The sequence below is a fragment of the Chamaea fasciata genome, unplaced genomic scaffold (genome assembly GCF_029207755.1).
Source record: "Chamaea fasciata isolate MVZ Bird 193981 ecotype frontalis unplaced genomic scaffold, bChaFas1.0.hap1 SCAF_16, whole genome shotgun sequence".
NCBI lineage: Eukaryota > Metazoa > Chordata > Aves > Passeriformes > Sylviidae > Chamaea > Chamaea fasciata.
The window spans coordinates 455,968-483,325 of NW_027094101.1; the positions used below are offsets into that span (position 1 = coordinate 455,968).

The 27,358-nt window shown below is 40.0% G+C and overlaps 1 long non-coding RNA gene across 1 annotated transcript in view; it reads right to left on the reverse strand.

Moving 5' to 3' along the window:
* Positions 1 to 2,671: 2,671 nt before the first annotated feature.
* LOC136298028 (uncharacterized) overlaps positions 2,672 to 27,358 on the reverse strand; it is a 41,026-nt gene continuing 16,339 nt past the window's right edge. Inside the window, exons 2-3 of the long non-coding RNA XR_010723258.1 lie at positions 4,703 to 4,788; positions 2,672 to 2,758 (exon numbers count right to left, since the gene is read on the reverse strand). This is a non-coding gene — a long non-coding RNA (uncharacterized lncRNA). The remainder of the gene's footprint in view (positions 2,759 to 4,702; positions 4,789 to 27,358) is intronic.

Genomic DNA, 27,358 nt, shown 5'->3' on the forward strand with positions numbered 1-27,358 from the left:
AAGACTGAAAATTATTTTGGAAAACATTTTGAAAAGGCATCCTCTCTTGAAAAAAGTATTTCTTTTCTCTCAGTAAAACTGCTACTAAATATAAGCAATGCTGTCTTTGAAAACCTACAGAGAGCTGGGAAATGAGACACGATTCCTTAAATATAGCTTCCTATTTCTGAAGTGTACCTTTACCTAATACGTCCATAATGGCTAGAAAAGAATAGGACTGTGTAGGCACTTGAGCAGTGCTACAAACGGGGAGGAGGAGGTGTTGCTTGCCTAGATTATTTCTAATAATTAAAAGGTTTTCATGCAGCCTTTAACCTGCTAGAAATTGTGCAATATATATTAAATCTCCTTCTTGCAGATCTTCATAATCTGTCCAGTGCAGGTAATACTATTATCAACTGTCATTGGAGAGTTCCTGATTAATTTCATAATTTCATGGATACTTTTTGAAAGATTATCCCTCACAAAGATGATCACTGCTTCCTCCTAACACCATTTATGTTAGGTCCTTCTTTAAATTGCAGATTCTCCTGGAGCTGAGATTAATTCTGTTGGCTGTACCCCACTATAAGCAATTACTGTCTCCGAATTTCATCTCTTAGGACTTAAAACATCAAATTGAGAGACACAGGATACTGACAGTAAACAAAGGGGTTTTAAAAACTCAGGATTTTTAAAATAATATTCATGGCTAAATGCTTTGGTTTTCATATTGTTTTTTGGGGGGTTTTTCCTCAGTTTTCCTGTTCAGAATTGTTTTGAATCCTAAACTCAATAGTTCAATTTAGGTCAGTTCTAACTTCTTCTTCTGTGCTACCCTTAACCTACCTGTTGAAGCACTTCCACAATTATTGAAGTTTTTCACTCAATACTGAGCATCTTTCCAGATGAGACATTAATTTTGGCGTGAATTACCAGGAGGGGTTCCACAGTGTGCAGTACAGGGTGTCTGGGGTAATCACCGGGGTGACCTTGTCTCCTTCATCCGGGACTCATCACGGCTTTGTCACCCTCTCCTGCGTGTAACCAACCGTGTCCATCTTGAAGACAACTTGGCTCATCACTCCCAAAGCCACCCGTCAGCTCCTGCACGCATCCCTTATTTTCAAAAGGGCCTGCCAGGACAAAGATTTCCCTGAAGCACCAAAGCCACCTCTTAGTCCCTCTGTCCTTCTCTCTCGATCTCAAGCCTCGCTGCATTCAGTGCAGTGATTTTCCTGAACAGCCTCATATAACCCTTCACAGAAAAGTGATGGACTGCATTTTCTAATTTATTTTTCCTGAAAGTTATGGGCGTGAAAAGTTTGACAACAGACTGAATTTACAAAGCAACTTCTGCAAACAGTGCTATTGCTTTTCCTCTCCTGCCCAAGTCCAGCATCCAAGGCACTTGAAACATATTGCCAATTATAGGACTGCTTACAAAAGCCATATTAATGTATTCTGAAGCAAATTCCAGATAACATCTGTAGTGAGTTATGTAGAAAGCAGCCCTTGTTTTCTCTTTAGCTGTACAAGCAAATTCACCTGCTGTTCCCTGTAAAGCAATGAAATTCTGAATGATAAACAACAACACACAAGTTGAGACAAGATGTTTGATTGCTGTGGTGATAACATGGTCCACGTTATTAGAACTTCAGTTTCTATCTAAATCCTATGAAGGAACAAATTAGTAGAAATCAAATAGCTCCACCATGGCCTATTGAGAAACACTAACCTACAAGGACCAGGAAAAAACGTTTAGCTCTCTTTCTCAGTGAAAGACATAAAACCAGAGCTTGCTGTGTCAACTCTGTGGTGTGTTATCACGGATAATCTGCTTAGATAAGACATACTTGGTTCAGCTGGTGATGCTCAATCTCCTCAGACTCACAGATGTCTTACTGCAGAATTGAACTTCTGTCTGAAGAGTTTGGGTGTGGCTTTTATCACACTGACTTGCCCACTTGGCTAGGACACACTGGATTCCAGGACATGAGTACTTAGCACATACTGTGTGCACCTTCTTCACCTTTTCCCTCAACTGACAGACTCAATGAGTGAAATGCCTCAAAGAAAACTTGGAAACCACATTTCTGTTCTAGACATCAACTTCTTTTGTCAGTTGGTTGTCCTTTATTTCAGGAGAAAATCATTCCATTTAATCCAAGGCGCCCATATTCCAGAATGACTTTTATTTCTGCAGTTGCTTTATATCAACACATTCCAGAAGGAATCATGGGATGACAAAAGATCTGTTTCTGCCAGTTAGAAACAGCCAAGTCCCACACTATGTGTGCTGCCTTCCAGAGTAATTCTTCCTACAACTTTGATTTAGGTTTGCTAAGACACCAGTTCCCTTCTCATGGGCCTTGCCATGACAAAGACACCAAGCTGCCTGTTGGCTGCAGCACGTAACCAATTTCAAAGACTTAAGAAGCAATACATGGTCTTCAAAGAGCTCCAACAGTTTCCCAGTGTTAACCATGGGGCAGTCACAGCATTCCTCACAGAAGCATCACCCTTTTCCCATCCACGCACTACCACATTCCCCTTGCCCACCTGCCTTTACACAATGCCAAGCCTCCTTCCTGCTTCCAGCCTATTTCATTCTTTCTGCCAGCACAGGAGGTTTGCAGTAACGTGAGGCAGCTTCGGTGAGCAGCAGGAGCTGAGCTCTGACCCACCTCAACGCTTTGAATTGAAGGAGTGTCCTCCACTGGGCAGTGCCTCAGTGCTGATCACACAGCTCAGTCAGAAGGATGAGGAGCGGGTTTCCCTACAACAGAACAGAAACCATCAGTTAAATCTGCTCGTGGGGCAGCAAGAAAAGCTGATTTAGGAAGAGATTCCCCTGAACTCCCAGCCTAGGGCAGGGGTGAGCAGTGCTGCTCAGGGTGCCCGGCTGGCACGGCCCTGGCACAGCCCCCGGGCACACACACACCTCTAAACAAAGCTTCTCAACCCTCCGCATTCTGCTCTCATTCTCTTCTGTGGGAACATGAGCAGACCTGGCACACACTGAGAAACTCCCTCCCACTAAACAGGTAAATTTTGAATGATTGAAAGTCGGGACAAAGCTCTGCTCTGCGTGCCTGATGAATTATCTAGCAGGGACAAAATTTCTCCAAGCTATTTTATTTTTATGCACTTTCTTAATTTCTTTGTGTTTTCTTTTATAGATAGTTTCTTCTTGATGAAAGTTAAGCAGCAAATACATGTTCCCATTTCATTCTATACATATTTTGGTAATATGAATGTATATATAAATAACAAAGATATATAATAGAAACTGTCTTTGGTTTATTTATTATAATTTACCAGTGTTTTAAGAATCCATATGCAGAATATAATTACAGGTTGTTTCCTTTATCATTTGCAATGACATTGACTCTATATTCAACTTAAATCTTATTCATACTCACATCACAGCCTGATTTATTTATGATATATCAATTTACAGGCACAGGAGAGTAGTACAAAGTTAAACAAGAATGTCCAGACAACCAAAAGTGGTTGTGCTGAAAATTACAAGATAAGTGCTGGCCACAAAAGACACAAGGGAAACAGTGGGAACAAAAGAAAGGGGAAAAAAGTAGAATGAAACAAGAAAGATCGGCTGATCAAAATTCTCTGCTGCTAAGGTTGCATTGGTCACCTTGAAAAGGTGTACTTTTAAGGTGAGATGGCTCCACAGAAAGGGGCCGTGAGCTGAAAAGACTCAGAATAAATGCAAATTCAGATGTGTCCTTGAAATTATTAAGAATTGCCACAATCTCTTTTTCACCAAAGGTCAAAGATCATATAAGATTGTTCAATAACCTTAAATTTACAAGCTGTTTCTAAGATCCAGATGAATACATGTGTTTTTCTAACCATTCAGTTTAAGAATTTCAGATTCTAAAAGTTGATTCGATTTCATTTCAATTTGCATATGCACTTGAAACAGTATTCAGAAATATCCCATTCTCTAAAGGCACACGAATATGGACAGGAGTTGGAACTGGAATTTATCTACTGCTTTACAGACTCCATGCATGACCTTCATCAGAAGCCTTTTGAATTCAGTACAAATTAGAGATTTTGGTGTCTCCAGAGAACAGTGACCTGTCTGCTCTAATGCACAATTTAATTTTAGGTTTACATGAAAAAAAACTTTCTTAATTATAGGGTCGCTGCACAAACAAATTTCTTAAAGTTATGATTAGTTAAAATGTTGTGATGACAATTACTGTATATAGATAAGTTGTGAATATGCCTCTGAATAGAATCTACAGTTTCTGATTGGACACTTGGTCCTTTTTCCTCCCCTAATTTTAAGGTTCACAAACCAAATTCCTTCTCAGTTACTCTGAAGTGAATATGGAGTAACTCCTGAAATAATCTTTTAGGTACTGGAATGTTGTTCTTATATCAGGTACAGACAACTATATCCAAGATGACAGCAGAGTGCTTCTAATTGCTAAAGCAAAAAATCATAAATTTTTAGATATGAAACATCAAATTATATGAAATCTGAAGCCAAGGTAAATTTCAGATAGTCCTTTCAGAAACTTTTAGCTCTGAAATGACAAATATAACACTGTATGCTGGAAACTATATAACTATAAACTATATAACTATAAAACCAGGTTTTCTTTTATAGGTTTCATATAAGAAAAATCTCAAGAAGATAATCCTATTTAAGATAATTCCTCCAAAAAACCTGAATTTTAAAATTCACCTGTGCAAATTGTGTCATCTGCTTCACACTCAAACTCTTGGACCAAAACTCCCATCGTTGACATCCCCCAACGAAACCAGAGGAATCTGTTAGCAAAGTGAAAAGTGATGACACTAGACAAGTGTAGATCAAAACTATTTCCATAGATCAACATTTCAGCTCTTGCCTACGGATAAATGATGCCAGGCATTAATTACTATGATACGTTAATTTTTTCCCACCTTCATCACGGTGATATTAAAATTAATGTCCATTTTTTGGCAATACAACTGATAATGACTGACATCAAGTTGCCATGAAAAAGCTGACAACCGTTCAAGCAATGCACTTTATGTAACATGCTCCACCTAAGTTAATGCACAGCTTTCCAGTAAGTCTAATACTGGATAGTCAATCTAGACCTGCATGAACCTGGTTTATTCTTACTAGGCTCAGGCACAAACACATTTTCAATAGGATTTGTCTGCTGGCTTAATTTAAAAAAAAAATAACATAAGCGTCAGGAGAAATCAGAAAATGTTCTCATAAAAATGTGCTATTTCCACATGGTGTATCCACATCCAGTGCTGGACACACAAATATTTGCTTAGCAGAAGTGGGGAAAAAAATTTTAGTATGGATTTCAAATTATAGCATGCTTCAGTTCCCAAACAGTATCTGACATCACAGAGGTTTCTGTAGTTACACATTTTCCAAACTCTACCAGTTAGAAATCCAGTCTAGGTCTTCTCTCATAGCCGTTTTATGCCAAACATGTTTCTCTAATACAAACTAATAAATACTCACTAGGCAGAAAGAATGAAAAATCATCAGCTGTTCTCAGCACTGCTTTGAGGCTTTGCAGTGACCATTACAAAGAGGAACAGGAAGCTTGCAACTGAAGGGGAAAAAAAAAAGCATATTTGGTAGCATGGCCAGGTGTCCCATGCTGATTACATTAATGCCTTAATTCCCTCTTGCCTGTGAACAGCCTGGTTCCATGCCAACTTCAGCATTTTTTTTTGCTCCAGTTAGTCACCTAAATAATTTAATCCTGGATGTTTCTGGGCAACAACAAAACACAAAAGTATATTTTGGGAATCCTGAGATGCAATCATTACTGTGTCTCTGCTACACTGCCCTGTCTCACCAATATTTTGGCACATTAATATCTACTGCTGGCAGAGCAGCGAGATCCAGGTGCCCTCTCACATGCAGTGCAACAAACATGAGGGTTTCTTTCCTTTTTAAAAGCAGAATATAGGTCTTCCTCATTTCTGAACTGAGGCTGCTCCTGGCATTGCCAATCCTCTGACCCATGATGCTTGCCCCTGAAGATTTCCATGCCAGTCATGTTCAAATCTGTATCTGTACATCCATCTTCATGGCACTTGTTAACAGCTCAGGGAAAAAGTGATTTTTATTTTTCATTTGATTGATGTTGCAATGTTCAGCATGAGAACAGATTACAAGAACCGGTTGTAGAGTGGACAAAGATCCTCTCTCAGCTACTTGCTTCCTGAATATAAAGAATACCAACATTCATCGACCATTAAAAGGACCTATGTCTGCAGAAATCTACCCAAGGACTGTAGAGGATATGCAGCACCTCAGAAACCATCTACAGTTATATCACCTGCTAAGGCCCTCACCCTTTTCAAAATGCTGCACATTCCTCGCATTAAGAATCAGCCAGGATCTGAAGAGAGCAGTAGCAGTTTTAAATGGGAATAATGTAATTTGAACTGGTTTGGTGGAGTTTTGTTCCCTTTCTTGCCTCAAAATTTTAAAACCACCCTAGTTTGGAAAACACTGATTGCAATATGGTCAGGACTTCCCCTTAAGCCTCCATGAATTGAAGATCTTTAGCCTCGAAATATCTCCATTATACTATCAATGCTGAGCAGTACACGTTTCTGTTACTTTTTGCTGTCATACCCTCTCTTCACGGACTCGAGAGTTACTGCTCCACTCTTCTGGGAGAGAATGGCTTTGCTACCAAACAGGACTGAGTTGAGGAGCTCTGAGTGCTTCACTGCAGCCAGCAAAGCCGCACCTTTGGGGGGGTATATCCCTAAATAAATATATTAAACATATTAAAGATATCACATTATTTTTTCAACAGGTTTAAAATGTCCATTTAAAGAACCACTTTGCAAAGCTGAGGATAGTGCTGAAAAAATTAATTCTTACTACTATTACCCAATAATCTACAATTCTAGACATGTCCATCATGAAACAAGCCTCTTACATGAGCTCAAAGTGAGAAGGAAAGTTTAAAATAAATATTTAGCTTTTCTTTGTTTAGTTTGATGATCTCCTAGAAGTTTGTGATGGAGAATGAGTAGTTCTTTGCTGAGGGGTGGGCTGAGATGGAGGACACCTCACCAGCCAAATCCCACAGTGATCCCTGACAGAGCTCTGACATTGCAATTTTATTGCTTGCACCTTTCTAGTACTTTCTATTACCTCCAGACAACTCTGTTCAGGAGACTTCTGAACATTCCTGCGGGGGAGGGTGACTCAAGGAAACATCAGGTAGTCTTTTGCCTTCCTTAGCTGTTCCTGCACACAGCAAGATCCTCCAAAGGCCGTGATTCTGTTACTCGAGGCACGTGTCCCTGACCAAGCGGGGTTAGCGTGGTCCAGTCTTTTCTTCTAAAGCAGGGGTTTAATTCACTGAAAGACAACTGGCTTGTCCATCTGATAATGCCCCTCCATCTGTAAGTGGAATAAAAATGTGGATTACTTGAATCCTCTGAGTCATCCCCTGTGAAAAGCTGCTGCAGCATCAGAAATATTGGGCCTCGAGGCGACCTTACCAGGAGTGTGGTTGTTCAGTTTGTGCTTACTGTGCTTCAGTTTGTCACTGCCTCAACTCCAGGCACTGCCAGCAGATCGGCAACCTGCAAGTATTTTAGACCCCTTAGGTGTCTGTCTAGTGGCTCAGTATCCTGGAAAGGCTTTTCAGTTTCATCTTTATTATATAAATCAAACTAACTTAGTTAAGGGACTATTTCTTCTATTGCTCTTGACCCTTTCTATGTCTCTGCTTTTAAAATAAGTCAGTGGGCTAAAAAGACTTTATGAAATAGATCTGCCCAAGGGTAATGCCAGAAGGCCTACAGACTTTCAGTACACCTCAACAAGTCTCAACAATCCATCTTCAAAACTAAATTTGCATAAGTTTACCACTCTGATTAAAACGTAAAATTTTTAATTCTAAAATCTGGAGTGATTAATATCTGAATCTTTTCTGACCACTTACAAGGAAACAGACTGCAAACCTTCAACCATAATTTTTGCATCAACCTTACAGCTTTTCTTTTTTACTTTATAGTACTAATTTACAAGTAACTGGGATAAAATCCACCATATCTTAAAATGAATTGGTTTAATGGTGAATTTCCTTCCCTGATAAAATGTTTCCTATAATGTTCAGCCTTTTGTGGCTATCATTGAACTTTTACCCTGTGTTTTACTACATATGAAACACAATCTTGAGCAGGCAAGCAACATTCAAAATAATGATGTTGACCTATAAAAAACCTCTGTAATTTAATTTTGAATTCCAGAGACCTCCTTAGATATGTACTAAAATCTATAAAGAAATTTACTGAGGAAAGAAACCCACTTTTTCTTTAAATCTGTCGGGGTTTTGGTGTGTTAGTCACTAAAAGCTGTTATAAAAACACCATGCTCTACTGACAGAAATAATAGCTCTATTGCAACTCTATCACCTATGTTGTGAAACTCAGAGCGATGCAGAGAACAAGAAAACAAAGCAAAAAAGGGACTGAACACCACCAGGGGGGAGGCCCCCATCAACAGAGTGAGGAGCAAGCAGAGTGTGAAGCAGCTCAGGAGTTTTCTCAGCAGCTCCTGTGGAAGCAGGGACAGGTGATGCCTTAAGTTTTAGCTTTCGTATTTTTCAGATTCTGTGCTGCCCAGGGGTGTAGGTCCAAGCCTCTTAAGTGCTGGTAAGCTCTCTTCACAGAGTAGGGAGGCAAAACAAATCCTTGTCCTGCTGAGAACCAAGGACAACTTTCAGGCCCAAAAGCACAAACAAGGGCGGCTGAAGGGAGGAACAGGAGGGATGGGACCTCACAACCTGAAGCTGTAATTGAACAATCAAACCCCAATATGCAAATGGCCCAAAACTTCTGAAAATGTAAGACTTTGTGGTCAGTCAGTCATTTTGTGACCACTGTGGGTCCACCTTGGGTGCAGCCCTGGCCAGGCTCTTGTCCTGCCCAAGGTGGATCCTCGAGGCCTTTCAATGAACATCTGCTTTATTCTCTAGCTCTGTCCAGTCTCTGTTCCAGGTCGGCCTTCCCACGGCTCAGGGACAAGGCCTGGCTGTCAGCCACGCTGGGAAGTGACATTTGCTGAGGATGAGCAGGCAGACAGCTCCTGGGGCAAGGCACCACGCTCTGACCCAAACCACGGACTCCACTGGACCTTGGCTAATGTCCCTGCCTCGTGTGAGCTGCTGAAATGTGCTGCTGCTTTTCCTAGGCACGGATACAATTCTGACTGTTTATATTGATGACGACTTATTAGTATCAACATATGTCAATATTAACACACATGGGTTTCCATCTCAAAAGATCAGCTGAATAAAGGGCAACTTAATAGTACTAGTAATCTTCAGACAGATGCAGCTTGTTAAGCAAAACCATCTGCAGCAATCTGCTCCAAAGGGTTTTTCTGTTTACTAAAAATATTTTTGAAAATATTTTCACAGAGATAATGAAAAACAAAGGCCAGACAGCATTAATAATCCCTCTTTCTTTTCCAAAACATTTTTTCATTTCAAGCTTAATACGCAAATAGAGACAACAACTGTTCAGCCACTGCCAATACCACTCCCTCTCAGTCTGGCCCATGCTAACTCCTTTGCTCCCCTGTGCTTCCTTCCCTACCTGTTGTCCCTTGATTTCCACACAGAATCCAGTCTCCTGGGAGCATAGGGTGTCTTTCTCTTCTGTGTTTGGGACGCAGCATGACGGGGTATCTCATCTCTTCTGTGAGGTACAGCACAGGTGTACTAGACTAAGACACTTTGTGAAGTAAAAGCAGAGAGAAACTGGCCCGCGCTAGACACATTTCCAATTCAGAGACCCAGGTGAATGCCAGGCTTCTCTGTTTGTGGAGATCTGGGATATGCTTACAGCTAGGGAGAAACCCTGAAACATGCAGCACCTAACAACTGCAGGTGGCTCAGCTGAAGCAGCGCTTTCAACAGTTTCAAGAGATGGAGAACCCCCGTTCTTGCGTTGAATTAAGTCATTACATATGGATTTACAGTCTCTTAATGACTGGTTTGTTCCTGCTTTGCAGAAGTAATACCTGGATCAGCTTCTGTCTGAAAACTCACCCTGATGGTGAGGAACAATCCAAACACAAATCCAAATCCCTGAGGTAATCCTCCCAAGACGCTCACATTGAAACCTTTGACTTCCACACTCCCACCAAAGTGCTTCAGGCTCAAGGTGAAGGTGGGAATCCAAGTACCAACAGCTCAACACTCAAACACACTTTACTAACCTCTGTGGAACTTGAAAACATGCACCCTTCCCTGAGGAATGCAGTGTACGTCTTCCAGTCAAGCCCTAATTTAACACTGGCAAAGAGGACACAGACCTCTCACATCCCCAGACTGTCTGAAATGGCAAACCAGTACAGTTTTTAAGCAAGTGAAGCAAGAGCAGAGGCTGACGCTACTACAGTTTTCATTAAAGGCTTATTTAATGTTATTCAAGGGCGTCCAGACCATGTGATCAAAGAACATGCACTGTTCTGGTGAGGGAATCAAAAATCTTCAATAACCATGGGATTTTTTTTCTCTGATTTTTGATATTTAATTTCTGCCCTCGGTTAGATTTTACTGTAACTTTGATTTCTTCATTTCTGAAACAGGGATAATGTTCATTACCAAGAAGAGCTTTCACAGTAATTGCTTTGGAGCATCTGGGGGAAAAAAAAAAGAGAGAGAGAGAAGTGCTATTTTTGATAATATTGGCTCAATTTGTCAGTGTTGGCAGATGCTGGAAGTGCACCCACATTAGTGGTTTCTTTTTCTTTAATAAAGTGTTCATATTTGCCAAAAGAAGAGCCTGAGCTTCTTCCAGATGACAGAAAGTCTTAGCAAAATCAATAAGAAATTCCTAAATAAAATAATCTGTGTACCTAGTACCATTTTTTTTACATAATAGCTTCATTTCAAAAAAACACAAGCAGGCTGATAGAAGATCCATACATCAGAAGTTATTCATGGCTAAACAATTTTGTTAGTTTTTCAGACATTATTCCGGTGGAGCATTTGAAAGCTGAGCTGAAGGTGTGCAGAGTTCATACATCTACGTTTATACATGAGGCCGTTCCTCACTGACAACTTAATGACTGTCTTTGCCATAAAATTCTTCAAGTCAGTATCAGCCAGCGTGATGAAAAAGCCAAATTACTTGGTGCAGTTTTCAGCTAAAATGTATAAACAGGCATGGTAATTAAAGAGATTATTAAAAAGATGGATAATTTAGAAGCCTGTTTTCTCTAATACCTCTCTCTTCCTTGGCCTAGATTAGCCCCTGAAAAGGAAGCTCAAGAACAAGGAAATGAGTAGAAGGAGAAACAGTGGGAGATCTGTCTTTTTTAAAAAAATCAAGAAGTTTTGGGCTTCAACATCCCCTGGAACTCAGGATTATTCTTCACTTCTTTCACATGGATCTGCTTTTGCAAGTGGTGTTTTTATTTCTCCTTCTTTCAATATGGGCATTTTAACACTGTGCTGAGACCATATTGCTGCCATAAGAATGCCCACAGAAGAAAAATGAGTCATAAATCCATTCAAAATGATTTAGCCATGGTTTCTAGAGGGAAAAAAAAAATTAAAGAAAAAAAACCCAGCTATTTGCTGTAACAATGAAGTACGACAGATATTTGTGTTATTGGAGTTCAGTTTCGTGCTGGTGTTCCAGTGAACTGCACACAAACAGAAGAATTTAGTTATAAGAACACATTTCTGCCACAGCAATTTTATGTCCTTTTTGAGAACTTCTCTTGACAGAATGGCATAACATGACATCTCCGAACAATATCACTTTGCCAGCTAAAAGCTGCAGCAAGTGTGGTTTTACTCAAAGCTGTGCTTTATTTCAACAGCAAATGAACAAACATTAAATATTTTCATTGATCCAGGTAGCCAGTCAAGATCTGAACAAGAAAATACTCAACTAAGAATGGCTTAGCGAACAATAACCATAAAACCTATAAAGTGCAATTTTCTTGCCATCAAATCACTGTGATTAGCTAATATGCCAAAGTTTATCGACAGACAGTTCAGTGGCAGAGGCAGAAAAATGCCTGTGGCGAACACTGGACCCCATTCTGCTCCACAGAAATTCTACTGGACCCCATTCTGCTCCATAGAAATTCTACTGGACCCCATTCTGCTCCACAGAAATTCTACTGGACCCCATTCTACTCCACAGAAATTCTATCTCATCATGGTAATAGTAGAAATTAGGCCACTTCAAAGATTTTGTCACAAGGTTTAGCTGATATAGTCATCCTAAGACACAAAGGTCAGAACTGTCTTGGAGCCAAACTTTTAGAAGTTAATTGGAGTTTTTTTTTCCAACCAACAATAGCCAATTAACACACGCTGCTTCTACTTTTCACTGGCTGTCAGAGAAATAGCTCTCGGATGTTTCCTTCTTGTGAACAATATGCATTAGAACTTCTTCTGAGGGAGCAAGAAAATAGAAACAGCAGCAGGAGGGGGAGAGAGGGGCAAAAAAGGAAGAGACTCAAGATTTTCTACAAATACAATCATGGTGCAGGAATTATGGTCACGCTGCTGCATTAACATGTAAAGATCAAGTTCGGGTAGAAGAAAGCCCAGTTGGTTCCTGGCAATGCCAGAGACACCTGAACCCTCTGGGCAGGTGGAGCACAGGGTGTGGAGTACAGCACAAGCCATCGGCTGCTTTAGCATCCCAGCAGCCCACAGGGAGAGATCCTGCAAAAAGCACCTGGAACACCTGCACACCCTGAGGCCAGGGGTGTTTTTAGCACACAAAGCAAGGAGTCACTTCAGGTTACAGACCACTGCACAAAATAAGCCAAAAGTTGCTTGAGTAGAACCGTGCATTTCAGGGGACAGGTGCTAAATGGGGGCCACAGATCTGGAGCTGGCTGGCAGGGGGTGTCTAGGAAAGATCTTCAAAACAGAGAGCACGTTCTCATGCCTTACATGCAAAGCAGCAGAAACACACTGATGAAATTTCTCCCCTGAGCTCTGCACTCAAACACTGAATCTTCTGTGACCGTAGAAGAACCTGATCTGAAGCTCTGGTATTCCTCACATAGTTTGGTGCTTGATACACTCTAGACGAGGGTTGCTCAGTCTAAGAGTCATTTCTGTCTGATGCACCCTGACACACTAATCCACTGCTGAGAATACAATTTCAGTGGCATGGACAGATGACCTGCTTACAGACATTTGCTTTTGAAGTGGTGCAGGGAATTTTCGCAAGCTCAGTTGATCGGGGCAGCACCCGAAGCATGCGGGTGTCAGTGGGCATGATGGACACCTTAGGAGCACACTTCCATGTACCTCCTCATTACCTCTCCTCAGAGGCAGCCTGCTTCTCTTTCCATGGAGAACTTTTTCCTCAGTAAAACAAGTAAGCTGCAATGACTAGCTGAAAATCCTTTCTGAATGACCACCCCTTATTAATTACATCCTACTTGAATATTAAATTTGGGTGGCCTTAAAATGGGAGACCAGAATATGACTTATCCCAGCAATTAGGATTCCTTCCTCTTTAAAACCTTCTTTGCACACACACAGAACAGCAGAACAAGCACTATGGCAAAGAACAAAACTGAGATGGATCTCATGAAACCCATCAAAATAACCCTTCAGAGGTTTGCAACTACATCCTACAAACTCCCCTCACCCACTTGTTCTCTTTGTCACCAACATCCTTTCCTGGAAAAAAACCTGAAAGTGCTTAAATTGGTAATTCCTAATACATCCTAAGATATTGATAACCCCACAAGTTTCAGGATAATGCAGTATTTTATTCAGCCACAAAACAAATTACTTTCTTTGTTACCAGTATTTCTTGAAGGGCTCTTACTCTTCTTAGCCCTTATTTGGCTGGAGAAAAAACAAAAACCAAAAACCAGAAATCATTCAGAAATTGCCCGAAGGAGAATATTAAGAAAAGAACCATTAATGAGATATTTTGTTCCCTCTGTTAATAAGCTTCATCTGGGCCATGCTGTGCAAGTTCTTCCCTGAGATTCTCATTAAGAGAAGTTTTGCTTTAGCCTTTACACGTTTCCACATGGTGGAAGCTCTCCTGTGCCTCAAGGAGGTGGGAAGGTCTAAGGTTCTTCCCCAGAACTCCCCTGTGGGAGGAAGTCACAGCCAGGATCCTGGGATAAAGCTCGTTCCTATGACTGAGGAATTGCTGAACCTGGATCATTTTTAAACCCTGGATTGAATTTAAGGACATGAGATACATACACAACAGCGCAGGAAGGGAAATTCTACCCCTGCCATTGAAAGGGGTAAAGCCTATCACAGTCCTTGCCCAAGTGTTTCTGTGGTAGGTTGAAAAAAAAGGAGGTTTCAGCATGAATTCACTTAAACATGGAGCCTTTGGTGGCTTTAAGGCTGTGCCAAGGGCTCCAGAAGGATGCAATGCAGAAATGCAGAGCTGCTGTTAAGGTGCAGAATCATCTACAGTTCCACTGAATCTCCACCAGCAGCACTGAGAGAAGAGGTTCACAAGGTGCAGCAGCAGGAAATAAATCCTCATGCTCCCACCTCAGCTGGAGCTGCAGAGCCCACGTTGCTGCTGTGCCGCACAGGCAGCTCTGGGTGCACAGCCCCAACCTCTCCCAATCCGCACCACACACAGGTCCAGTACACAAAAAATCCTTGCAAGTCTGCTGGCATTTTTCCTGGTACCAGAACCTCTGTCGTGGCAAAAAAAGATCAATAAAAGCAAATAAATTAAATACAATGCTGCCCTAATTTACTAGCTTAGTGAGCATCATCTCTTATCTGAGGAATTCCTTGAGTTTTTTCTGGGTTGATTCAGGTGTCTGACCTTTTAGGGCTGGAGGCACAGGCTAGCAAAATCTCATGCAGATGGTTTGGAACAAAAAGATTTGGTGAGAAAAAAATTTAGTAAATTAATGAGCCTTCCTTACCAGAGACAAAAAGAAATATATCAAAGTTATCATTAAATAATTGAGAATTTAAAAAAAAATCTGAAGATACAATGGGCAAAATATTTTATCCCAAGACAAAGTTCTTCAGTTTTCACTTTGGTTTATTTATGCAGCAGCACTTTGGGGTATGGTAGAATTACAGAGCAACAGTCTTCTGAAATTTGACGAATTTGTCATGTGAACAGATGGGCTGCAAGAACAGAAGCTCTGAACTGGGTTTAAGGATGATTTGGTCTTGAAGGATTCCATCTAACTGCTAGTTACAGCTAAAACAGCCAGATATAAACTCAGATTGTTATCCATCTACTATAAATCATTCCGTTCATGATGTTCAGAAAAACTACATATATCTCTCCTTGTAAACTTTCCCTCATTCTTCTGATTCTTTGAAAAAATTATGCTGGACATCAGGTAGGGGAATTGATACTGGCTGACCAGAAAAATGAATGCCTTCCCCTCTTGACATTTCAGCCATCACATTGAGTTATGTTGCTTAAATCTAATCATAGCGTGCTACCTTGTACCCTGCTGTTCCGCCTGATGCAATAAATCACCAAGTCCCGTTCAAATCAATCCACGCTCAGCTGCAGCATTGCTATTGTACCCCACGGGTTTGTAGCATGTTTAAGAGATCTAGCACAAAACTCAAGCTGCTGCAGACTGCTCCACCTCATGGGTGTTAGAACAGAATTTCAGGAATAGTAGAAGTCAAAGGATACAGTCACGTACTTTCATGTATCTAAATACACTCCCTTGGCTTGGAATGTCATGTTCTGGTGCATGACCGAGCTCATGGCTGCAAGCAGACATGTGAAGAAAGCTTCCCAAGCCCTGTGTCATTGATGTGTGTCACTGACCTCTTCATCCAAATCAGTACGAGGTTGCTGTACCCAATGGGAAACATGGTTGTCTTTATGCGCCAGTAGCTATTTCCTAGTTTGGTTTTCCGAGGGGTTTCTGCTGGAAAGAAAATATCTGATAGATGTGTGTGTGTGTGTCTGCAGATGTTATTTCAAGGCTAGAAATCTCCAAGTACTAGAATGACCTAGAAAAAATAAAGTTGGCATTTCACAGCAAGCCTAACCAATAATAACTTTGGACTGAAGTGTTAAAAAAACCCCATTCACAAAACCTCTACTGGAGTGTGACCACAGCTTCCATAAATAAATCTCCAAACCCAGGCAAGGTAATAAAATTCTCCTAGCTGACATTAGGGATTACTAATAAGAAAAATTACTCAAATACTAATCTGTTATAGTACTTCATTAATTACATCTTCAACTTGTAGAGCATAATTTGCAGGAAATACTGTGCAGTTATGTACTGTAATTTACACAAAGACTGCTTGTCACAATCCATTTGTTTGGCTCATAATTTTCTTCTCTGCTCTGCCTTAGTCACTCATTAACTGCTATAACAATTTCTAAGCATGAACCTACTGTAGCTTTCAAAGAATATTTGCACACCTTGAGGTACACAGACACAGCAAACCAAGTGGTCAACACAAATCAGCTTCACCGTATGTCAGCAAAAGGGAAGAAAACCTAATCCCAGGCTTCCTGCAGCCTGCCATTGAGAATCTTCCCCTAAAAAAATAAGCAAACAAAAATTAGCAGGCCAGCCAGTAGAGTCCTAATTCTTGAGCAGGTGAATGCACTTGCAACCTTACTACCTTCACAGGAATTGCTTGACCATAGCTAACAGGGTTACCAAGAGAAGCATTAGGACCGGAAAAAGTTTCAAAAGTTACCAGTAAGATAAATAAAAATATCTACTGCTGCCCTTCATTGATCAAGTTCAACTAACTTTACCAAATTTAAACAGGAATTGTTCAAGTTGCAAAAATGTAGTGCACCTTTAGGAAGGTATCATAGCAATGAGATACTTCCCTTTCTTGCTCACACCTGCTATTTTCCAGCTCACAGTGTTAAATCTGGTGTAATGTCACTGACATCTGTAATTCCCATTTTAATCACACGGGACCCAAAAACTATATTACATGTGACACTAGAGAGAGTTGAGTGTATTCCCAATTAAATCTGAAGATTGACAAAGATGTATGTACTGCTCATTACAAAAATATATTACTCATCCAAATCTGTCGTGGGATGATGCATGAGCAATTCATTGGTAAGCTATGCCAAAATTGTCCCTGTTCAGAGTTCCCTTCTAAATTTAGATTCCACAGCAGTTCAATTTAAAAGAAACACTAAATCAGTGGTGAGATGTGGAACATTATTATTTTAGATAAAAATAAGAGGTTGTCTGGGGATTCTAATTAGTTCAATAAGCTATGAATGAGTATAACCAACTTTAAATAAGAAGAGTAGTTTTGCATTCCTGTTCCACTGATTAAGAGATAGCTTCAGTTGTTGATGAATTGAGGAGTCCTGTTAACTGTAACTAATAAGCCTAGGCTAGTTTTGATGACAATTGAAACCAGATAAACACATTAGAACTTTTTTCTGCATTGGAAACAGTAAAGCTTTAGCTTCACAGTCTTGCCTCCAGCAATGCTTTACATAACAGCATTTTATAAAATGTCATCAGCTCTTTCAGTGCCTGAGGACCTACTGTGAGGGCATGCCACAGTTCTGTGTATGTCACACATATTCTGAATACTTACCAAAACAATAGGAACATCGTTAACATGTCTGACCACATATGGACCAAGAAGGGTTAAAGTGTTCTTTCTACAACTTGACCCCAACAAAAGAGTTTGCAGAAAAAAATTAACTAGATTCAAATTTTCAAATGGACCTCAAGTTTTGCCTTTGGATGTGTGCTGCAGATCTTGCATAAACTTGCATTTACAGTTGAATGCCGAGGAATTTTATTGTTCCTTAAAACTAATGTATGAACAAGCATCCTCTTCCTTCTGCCTACGTGCCCTACATGCCTAATTAAATATCCCTATTCAGTGAGGAAATTGTTTAAATTCAAGGCTTCTATTGCCATCAAATGGGCTGAGGTATATTTTCCCTGCTAGGTATTTGTATTCTGTAAGGTGGTAAAATTCCTGACACATCTGGGGTTTATGGGACAGATGGTCAGAAATTCCCTAATGGCACCAGGTCCCACAGAGCAGCTCTCACATGGGACTGCAGACATTCAACATCAAATTGTTTCTGTCCTAAGCTTCTAGTTTTCCAGTTGTGGAACAGGAGCCTTGGCAGTCTTGGAATTCCCAGCTCAAAATAGAGCTCTCAGTACTTTTCCCTACTTGTAAGGTTACTTTGGCTGCCCTTGCTGGGTTGAGGATATAGCAAATTCTAAAATATCTGACTTAGTCCTTTCAAAACAGATATTTTTCCCCTGTTAGAGTGTTAGAGGCATTATCTAACACTTTTGGAAGCGAATTTTATTATAACATTTTGAAGTATTTTGCACAAATTGAAATATAAATACAAATTGGAGTAATGTTTCCACTACAAATTGGAATTTTGGTGAAAGTATGTAATGCTTAATTAATAACTGCACCCTGAAAACACTGTGCAGGAGGTCATGCAAGCAAACAGAGGTATTACAATTCCCTATTGCCACTGGAGTGCAGAGGAAAAAGGGAGAACAGGGAAATTATATCTGAGAAAGGAGCCAGAAAAGCATATTTACATGGCCTTTCATCTCTGGCAGAAAACACGGTGATCTGGGAATTCACCTCAGCAATCTTATCATTAGCTCACAGCCTGCCTAAGACACACAGCAGACTGCGGAAAAAAACATGCATACAGCTCGGAGAGAAAAAACAACATCTTGTTTCACTGAGATCTATGTATTGCCAAAGGACAGTGACATTAGAAGAACAGGAGGATGGCCAAGAGCAGCCCCTATAGCAAGTTTATGGCAAGCACTTGCAGGTGTGTGAGCTTTAGAGAAAGCCAGCGAGGAGCATCTGTTGCTTTGATTTTGTATTAGGCACTTTCTACCAAGCCAAATGAATCTGAAAGCCAATGCAAATCGTAGCAACGCTGTGCTTTTTCCTTGGGAAAAAAAAATAAATAAATTGTACCAGGTCGGATAACTCAACCAATTGGGAATAAAACGGAGAACTTTCTCAGGGAATAAAATAAAAAGAACTTCTCTGATCCTAATAATACTCTCAAAATGCAGTTCATGAAACACAAGGAATAAAGCACGTCTACAGTGCTCTATCCGAAGTGCTTCCAAGGCTAGGTGCCTCATGAATCCAGCACCCAAATGCATGCAGTGGGCTGTTTATGCTCACCCTGATTTTATTTTTTTTCTTACTTTCTCCATACAACAGAACTGAGCACACAATGTTGAGGCCCAGATTGTTGCTTTCTTGAACCATTTTATTTACGAAACTGATCATGCAGGAGTCAATAGCAGCAGTCATTGCCTTTCATGGTGCAGGTCAAATCATGTCCTATTTCATGTCTCATACTCTCAAAATTGCCTGAAAGCCCCTCCAGTTTCTTTCATACTCTGGATTACTCCCACCAGTACAAAGAGCACCCAAGACCCAAGCTGGTGGGAAATGACAAATCATTGGTGATACAGGACTCAAATATTATATGCTATTCCTTAGACCAGTGAGGAGAACATCTGGTGAGCAAATGTGCTGCTATTTTGCATTTCCCAGGGCTGGGAGACAGACCAGGGAGGACATTTGGTGAGAAGAATGAGTGGTGAAAATTGCGCAGCATCGCAGGGCACAGAGATCTGCACAAAGGCCAAAAGGCCCTTGGCTACTCAGCTCTGCCAGCCGCTCCTGCCAATACTGTTGGGTTTTATAACTCCATCAGAAAACATAATAAAGAAGATTTTTTTAAAAGAGAACAGGGAGAGGAGGGGATAAACAGCCCAAGCCTATGGCATGCATAAATTCTATGAGTCCCACATCTTCAAGTTGTAAAAAATACGCAAAGATTTCCCATTAAACTGAGAGTCCAAATGAACTAAAATGAGTACTGTGCCATAGGACAATCTGTCCATTGCCAAAGGCAAAAAAGCCGTTGATGAATGACACAACTACAGCAGACAAAATATAAATCCCTGTTTCCCACTCCAAATCTTTTTAACAAATTAGTCATGTCATCAGAAGCAGAGATACCTGTGCTTCCATACTGGCTGAGCTGCGTCAAGAGCAGATGATGTTAGGCACAGCTGAGCAGGATTCAAACTTCACATTAGGTACAGTCAGGAAACTGAAATGCTTTTAGGTACCTCAGCATTCTCTCTTGCCTACTGATGCCCTTTGCAAAGGATCCTCGGCAATTTTTACCCCTAACATATGCTTCCATGATTTTGTTATTCTTTTAATTCTCTCTTTTGCTATCACAAGATAGGAACAAAATTTTTTTCATATTGATTATCTTTCTAGAGCCTGTGAAACAAACACAAGCATGAAATAATTGCCAGGTGAAACTATAGCCTTCTCCTTTCAGTTCCAGCCTCTCCTGCAAACCACACCCTCTCCAAAAGAAGTTACTGTGCCTTTCAGGAGCAGCCTTTCTCTTGTAAAAGAATCAGGTGCGAGTTTATAGGGCTGGGTTTCTGTTCTGGATGCCAGTAGCTCTGCTTGGTAGAAATGAAAGCCTGAAGCCTTGATCTTGAAATAAATGCAAGCTGGTAGCAAAGCTTCCCTCAGCTTAAGGAATACACTCCTCCTCTAGTGGACTTGGTCAAACCATCAACCAAACCCCACCTCACTCCCTGGTTCCTGTGTCTGTGGGAGAAGCTTTGCAGATTGGCCGCTCTGACCCTTTCCATATCACATTTAAAGGTGTAGCCTGTCTTATCCAGTAGGAAGATTTGCTTAACTTGAAATATATCCCCCAAGATAACGTTGTCCAAAGGAAATTTTCTTTCCTTAACTGAAAAAGATAAAAGAGAGCATAGGTGTGTGTCTCTAACATATTCTACATCCCTCAAAAGACAAAATGTTGCATCCAGATTAAGTGGGTTGTAACTTCCAGGCTCCATTTATCTAATGTGCCGTGGGAGATAATTCCCCATTCTCTGAATTGTTGTGCAGTAATATAAACTTGGTTTTCAGAAAAAAAAAAATCCCCCTGATTGCTAAAGCCATTCAAGCTGTCTATGATATCAATGGTACTAATCACATTTCCCCTCCATGGCCCTTCCTCCCTTTTCCCTCTAAAATCCAGAGAAGCTTCTCTATCAGCATTAAATGAACTTGTTTGCTGCCTAGAAGCCAAATTAAATGTGCTCTTTTATACTCAGCACTCACAGAATAGGGAGAAATAAGAATAAATGAGAGCCATTAATTAAATCTCACAGGGAACCACATTGTTGCAAATGGAAAACAAAACCGATTTTTCCCGTAACTATTATTTTATGCTAAATGCATCATAATTGCTATTCAAGACCAGATTAAGAGTTTGTTTTCCCAACATGCACTTTCTTTTTATTTGTGATCAGACTGCAGACCGAGTCTGACTCTTTCCATTCAGACCTAGGCATGAGTTTTCAGAGCCCTGGCCGCGCCTGTGGTGCTGCTGTGACTGCAGAGACCCAACAGCAAGGCTGAGCACTGTGTGCGGGTGACTTGGGGCCATTCTGTGCCCTCTTCCAAATTCTTCACCTTCTCAGGATAAGGAGGGTAGCTCATTATGCAGGCATTGATGCATTATTATTTTTCTACCATGGCATTACATCTACATTTAGCCCAAGGTTCTGAGACCAGTGACTCAGTATTGTGAGGTTTACATTATAATAAAAACTCTTGTAATTCAGTTAATGACTGTGAGGCCGATGATTGTCCCAAACAACCCTTTCCTCCTACAATTGCGCTGGAATAAGGAAAGGGTCGATCGTGGCATACAAGAACAAACAACCTTCCTAGAAAAAACAGCTGTTTTATCTACAGGTCCACAGAGGAACCTTTGAAGTCTAGCAAAGCAGTGTTTTACATGACAACATCAATTCTAATGATACTTAGCTGGCCAAAAAGAAAATCATTCCAGTCAATCACAGCATGAGAAAATAAAATCCTGTATTCCCTAAACTCTCCTTTATCCAAATTATACCAATAATGTTTAATTAATATTCTCAAGCCTTTAAACACTGCATAATTTAACAGAAGCAGTGACTTTTCAATAGTTTTTTCTCATTTTTGTTAGTAAAACACCAAAAAACCCCAGGATATATAATAATATAAGGGCACCAAGTACAAAGGCTAAGTTGGTTTTTGGGGGTGGGGGGTTTTTTACATGCACAATATTCTCTCCGCCAATTGAAAATCAAAGTGATTCTAATAACTTACTGATTTCAGGGTCATTTCTACTGAAACCTGTTGGCTTTAACGCTTGTGATGTGCTTCCAAGGGATGGTAAGTGGGGTTTCTTAACACCAACTCTTCTCATAACTAATGGTGCACAAAATTTTGCATTTATCGTATGGTAACTCAAACATTCTCAAACATCACACAAAATTATATTGTAACGCATTCCAATCTTCCCAGTGAGACTGCCATTTCAGCAGTAGTTTTATTTTGGGGGTTGTTTTAGGATTGACAGCTCATGGCAGTGCAGCTCTCGAGCCAGTACCCAACTTCTGGATGGGCCAGGTCAGCAGAGGACCCAAGACTGGCTTCTCAGGAGTCCAACCCACCTCATCCCAGAGCAGTTCTCCTTTCAGTATGAATGGAAGCAGCAGCAGGCCAAGGCTACGTCATGCAAAATTAAAAAATATGAGCTGACTTCATTAAGCACAGGGGTACTGAACACAATGTGGATGAAGAGCCACGAAGTCTAATTAAAGGCTTAAGTGCTTAAAGTCTGATTTACTTTACTAGAATTATTTCATTCTCTTAAAATTCTCTGCATTTTTTATTCTTATAGCATTTAATTATAGTTTAAATATTTCTCCAAGCCAAGAAAACTGCCACTTGCATGTTGAAAACGTTGAAATGAGATGCTCTCAGCACTTGAAATCTGTTTCCTAAAGCTTTTTCTACACAAGAAAAAAAAAAAAAAAAAAAAAAAAAAAAAAAAAAAAAAAAAAAAAAAAAGATCGAATCAGCCCTTTCCCACACAATTCCGGTTTTGACAAATTGGCATTTCTAGATGAAGCATGTTCTTCTAAAACATCCTGTTCGGTTCTATTTAAATACATAAAAAATGTGAGCAGTGAAATAATGTGATGAAGTATATTTTAGCTGGGTCTCAACTAATGAGATACTGAACATGGCCACAGGAGCCTCATTCACTCACTCCAAGGAAACAATCCTGACCCAGCTGCTTTCTGGGTTTGTCAGGAGATGTCAGTCAGAAAAAGCACCTGTGTTGCAAACAAAATAATTTTCACGTCATTGCTTCTCGCACAGGTGTTCAGAATATCCAACTGCTACTCCAAGTAAAACAGGGATAAAACAGTGTTTTAGACTTGATACTGTGAATCTTGGTGCTGCCTAAATCGAGCCATTTTAGCATGGCAAGTTCATTTCTTATGGATAATTTAGATCTTAAAATAGCACAATCGTCATTACAGTGGCTATTGCACCTTCATTTTTTGGATGTGAATTCTTTCCCCTACATCCAGTACTGGAGACTGCCATACACTAATCATATCCATGAGGCTTCACTAGAGTGGTGAACACTGAATAGGCTGAAATTTTAAGTCACAATCATTCCTAATTTTTTTAGAAATACATAATAGAACACATAATTCAGTTTTGTAAATATTCATCATTTGTTACCCTTCATTTAGTTCAATAATCATGTTGTGAATTCATTTGTTTTACAAATTTTTAATCATATTATTTGACAGCAAGCATAAGAAACTGTATCAGGCCTCTGTACATTGATGAAAAGATCTAAAAAGGAGTAAAATAAGGAGATGAGAAGTGCAGAGTTTAAAATGTAGTAATAAAATATTAATTTAGTGACCTATTATGTGACTAAAATAACGGGAGATAGATAAAAATATTCACAAAAAAAAAAAAGTACAACAAGTTATATTCTCTGCTGTGTCTCAGATAATGGACAGTAAATAGACTTCAACACAGATGCTACAGCAACAAATTTTTTTTCTAAGTTGTGGTAAAATATAAACTGTAGCTGCAGCTGACTAGAGACAAGTCAATGGTTTGAAACCTGAAGTAAAAAATTTTCTTAAGATTCTTTAAGGTTCGAAGAAAATCAATCAGCAGGAAGAATTCAAGCCCCATGCTGTAGCTCCAGTAATATAATCAGGGAATAAAAATCGAAATAAAGAAGACATAACCCCCTAAGTTTAATATGAGGAGCACGGAAAATTCACAGAACTTTACAGCAATAAACTTAAACAAGTCACTTCTTGTTGCTTCTAGACAGCTTCTGCACACAGCCCACAGCTGATCTGACCTGTTCTCTCAAAATACTCTTCTAGTTTTCTGAGTTCAGACAATAGGAAGAAACCCCAGAAATTCTACGTTCCTGAAAAAAGTTACTGATTAGCAATTGCAAGCAACTGATAAACCATGTGTTGCAGATGAATGACACATGAGGCTGGCCCCTGGTTTCAAGGACAAACTCACAGGAGGAGTCAGACACAAACATATTTCTCATATTTGCTCTTCTTTGCTGTTGATTTTAGTGTAGATAAATAAATTTTTCCTCTAATTACTCAATCAGTGCCGCCCATGTGGGTGGTCAGGGAAGTTGCATGATATCGTTTCAATCCACTTTTTACAGCACTTAATTGTTTTTTGGGGTTTTTTTCCCCGCTGTATGTGTGGTTGAAATTCAGACTGCGGTGGTAAAACTGCTAATACTGGTCACTGAGGTCAGGCTAAGAAGTTGTCTTTACTAAAAGATTCCCTTCACATAAAAGCTAAAGGTCTGTGATTGTTTCCAGCTCCTTCCTAGCTAATACCAGTCTAGGCTCCACCAAGAGCCACCCCTCCATATTGCCCATATTATTTCCTGTCCATAATATTTACTGTGACATTTACTGGGTTTATTGTCCATATTATTTACTCCATTGGCTTGATTCCCAAAACAGTAGCAGTTCAGGAGATACTTCAGCATTCTGCTCTCCCCAGGGATGGACACCTGGCTTTGCTGACTTCGAACTTAGGGTGTTCCCCTGCCCCTTTCTCCATCACAGTTTATAGGCTGGGTCTGCAATCTCTGGGCAGAGAACCGGGCACCAGGAGGGAGAGGCTGTCCCCCTGTTCTCTCATGGTGATCACAGTAAACAAAGCTGCTCTCTGACCTGTCCTAAACTGTATTTGCTTTATTTAACCGTTGGGGTCCAAAGAGTCTCCAACAAGATAGAATCACTGTTTAGGAATGGTAATGCATGCAACGTTGAAATTCACACATCAATTATTTATATCACAGCTGATTGGGAAATTCACTAGATCAGCTACTCATGATTATTATTCTGCCGGCTCTAGATTTATTTTTTTTTTTTTTTTGTGAATTACTCACCTCTGAGGACAGAGTGCTTGTACTTGAGAGAGAGATCACTGAACCAGTGTAATCTTTACTTGACATGTCAAGAGACTGCAGGGAGTTTACATCAAAATTTCCATGATAGAGGAGTGTATACCTAACTCAGGACGGGGGGTTAAAATTGCCATTAAAAAGGATTTTGTGAAGTGCTTACAGGCCAGGATGAATAAATGTACATTGTGGTCTATGAGAAAGGCAGAGGAGAAAAACAGGCTACAAAATATAACAATGAAAACAATTATATTCATGGATTCAAATATTTGTCTGCATGTCCAATTTACTGATTTCATGAGTTACTGTACACCTGTAAAATAAGTTTGACTTTGTTCTAGCCCTCACATTATATTAGCTTGTGTTTGATCAATCATCCTTTTCATATGAATAATTTAGTTCCAGTAATGGCACATTTATTCTGAAAAATATAACCACAGAGGTCTCTTCTGTACTGAAATATCACAATAACTAATGTTGAAAAAGCAAGCTTATTATTACCTATTATTGTTTTCAAAATTAGCAAAAGATAACAATAGATCTAAATTCAGAATTCTTTCTCAAAACCATTTTCATACTAAGGGGAAAAATATCTAATGTTGAAGGATTCTTTTTTTTTTAAAGTACTTGCATGTATAAATATTCCTGGCACAGAGCTGAAAAGAAAAGCTGGGTGAATCAGCAATATTCTAGTTTGCTGGACAGACAGCTGGAAAATAATAAAACACAAAGACAATTTATTTTAGATGAGCCTGATTCAAATAGCACTTGACACAGAATAAAACAGTAAGTTACTTCCAATTAAGTTCTTTCAACATTTAATTAAGGATGGAAACCAAAATACATAAAAACTAAGAATCAAAATTCTTAGGAGACTTCTATCATTAAAAGGAAAATCAATGTAGTAATATTTTAAGATTCTTTGAAGCATAAAACACTGAAGTTTTCTTGTTATTATTCCCCCACCCTTACTTAAATACTGCTAAAAATCAGCAAAACAGCACAACATCTCAGTGGGCATTGTCTGAATTTGTTCATTCGCCCATTTGTCTGCCTTTCAAAGGAGCCACCTCATCGATTGCTTCAGAACCACCGTGTCATTCAGCAAACTACTCAAGCCTTCCCTCAGCCATTCTGTACTAAAAAGTTCAAACATGCCCAAAAGATACATTTCTGCCCCAGAACACATCAAATATCCTGACCTTCACAGCTTTGGTCTAATGGTATCCATGACCAACTAGCAGCACGCCGAACAGGAGCAGAGGCAACTGTCCATCCTATATCCATTTATTCTGCAGCCATGGGAACAGCAGTGGGGTTTAAAGCTACCTCGGGACTCTTAGAACCCTCCAAGGAGTGGTCAGAGCCATCTGCTGAGCTCCACAACAGCAGGCAGCAAGGTGGAGAATGAATAGGAATACATGCTTCAAGATAACAATGGGAATGAAACAAGGACTATCACAGTAAATACACAAAACCCCTGCAGTGCTTCCTCCAGCCTCTGCAAAGGACAATAGACTTTAAATGAGTTGTTGTATCTAATTGGCACAGCCTGCAGATAGTGCAGGGAAAACACTTCTGAATATATTCATCATTGATTGTATTGGGGAAAAAAAATACGAGATCCAGTAAATTACGACTTTTACACATGGGTTTATTTCTCCATAAATAATGTCCAGCATTCTTAATGTGTTTCTAACTGCATTATTAATGTATTCCCAATCACCTCACACACAAAATCACCAAATTATTCCTTTGACCCATGACTCTGGAGACACCAGGACTGAACCGTCTGGGGACCAGAGGAACAAACCCCGACCCCAAAGGCCTCTTCTCCAGCCCTGCCCCAGAGTCTCTCAAAGACAACTCCTCAGCTCCACGTGCATTCAACCTGCTCCTTCATGGCTCCTGCTCCCTCTCCCCCCCTTCCCTGCCTTCCCTTCCACAGCACAGCTCCAGGCTCCTGAGCTGGCCAGCCTGGCCTCTGTGACTCCACGCATCCTTCTCA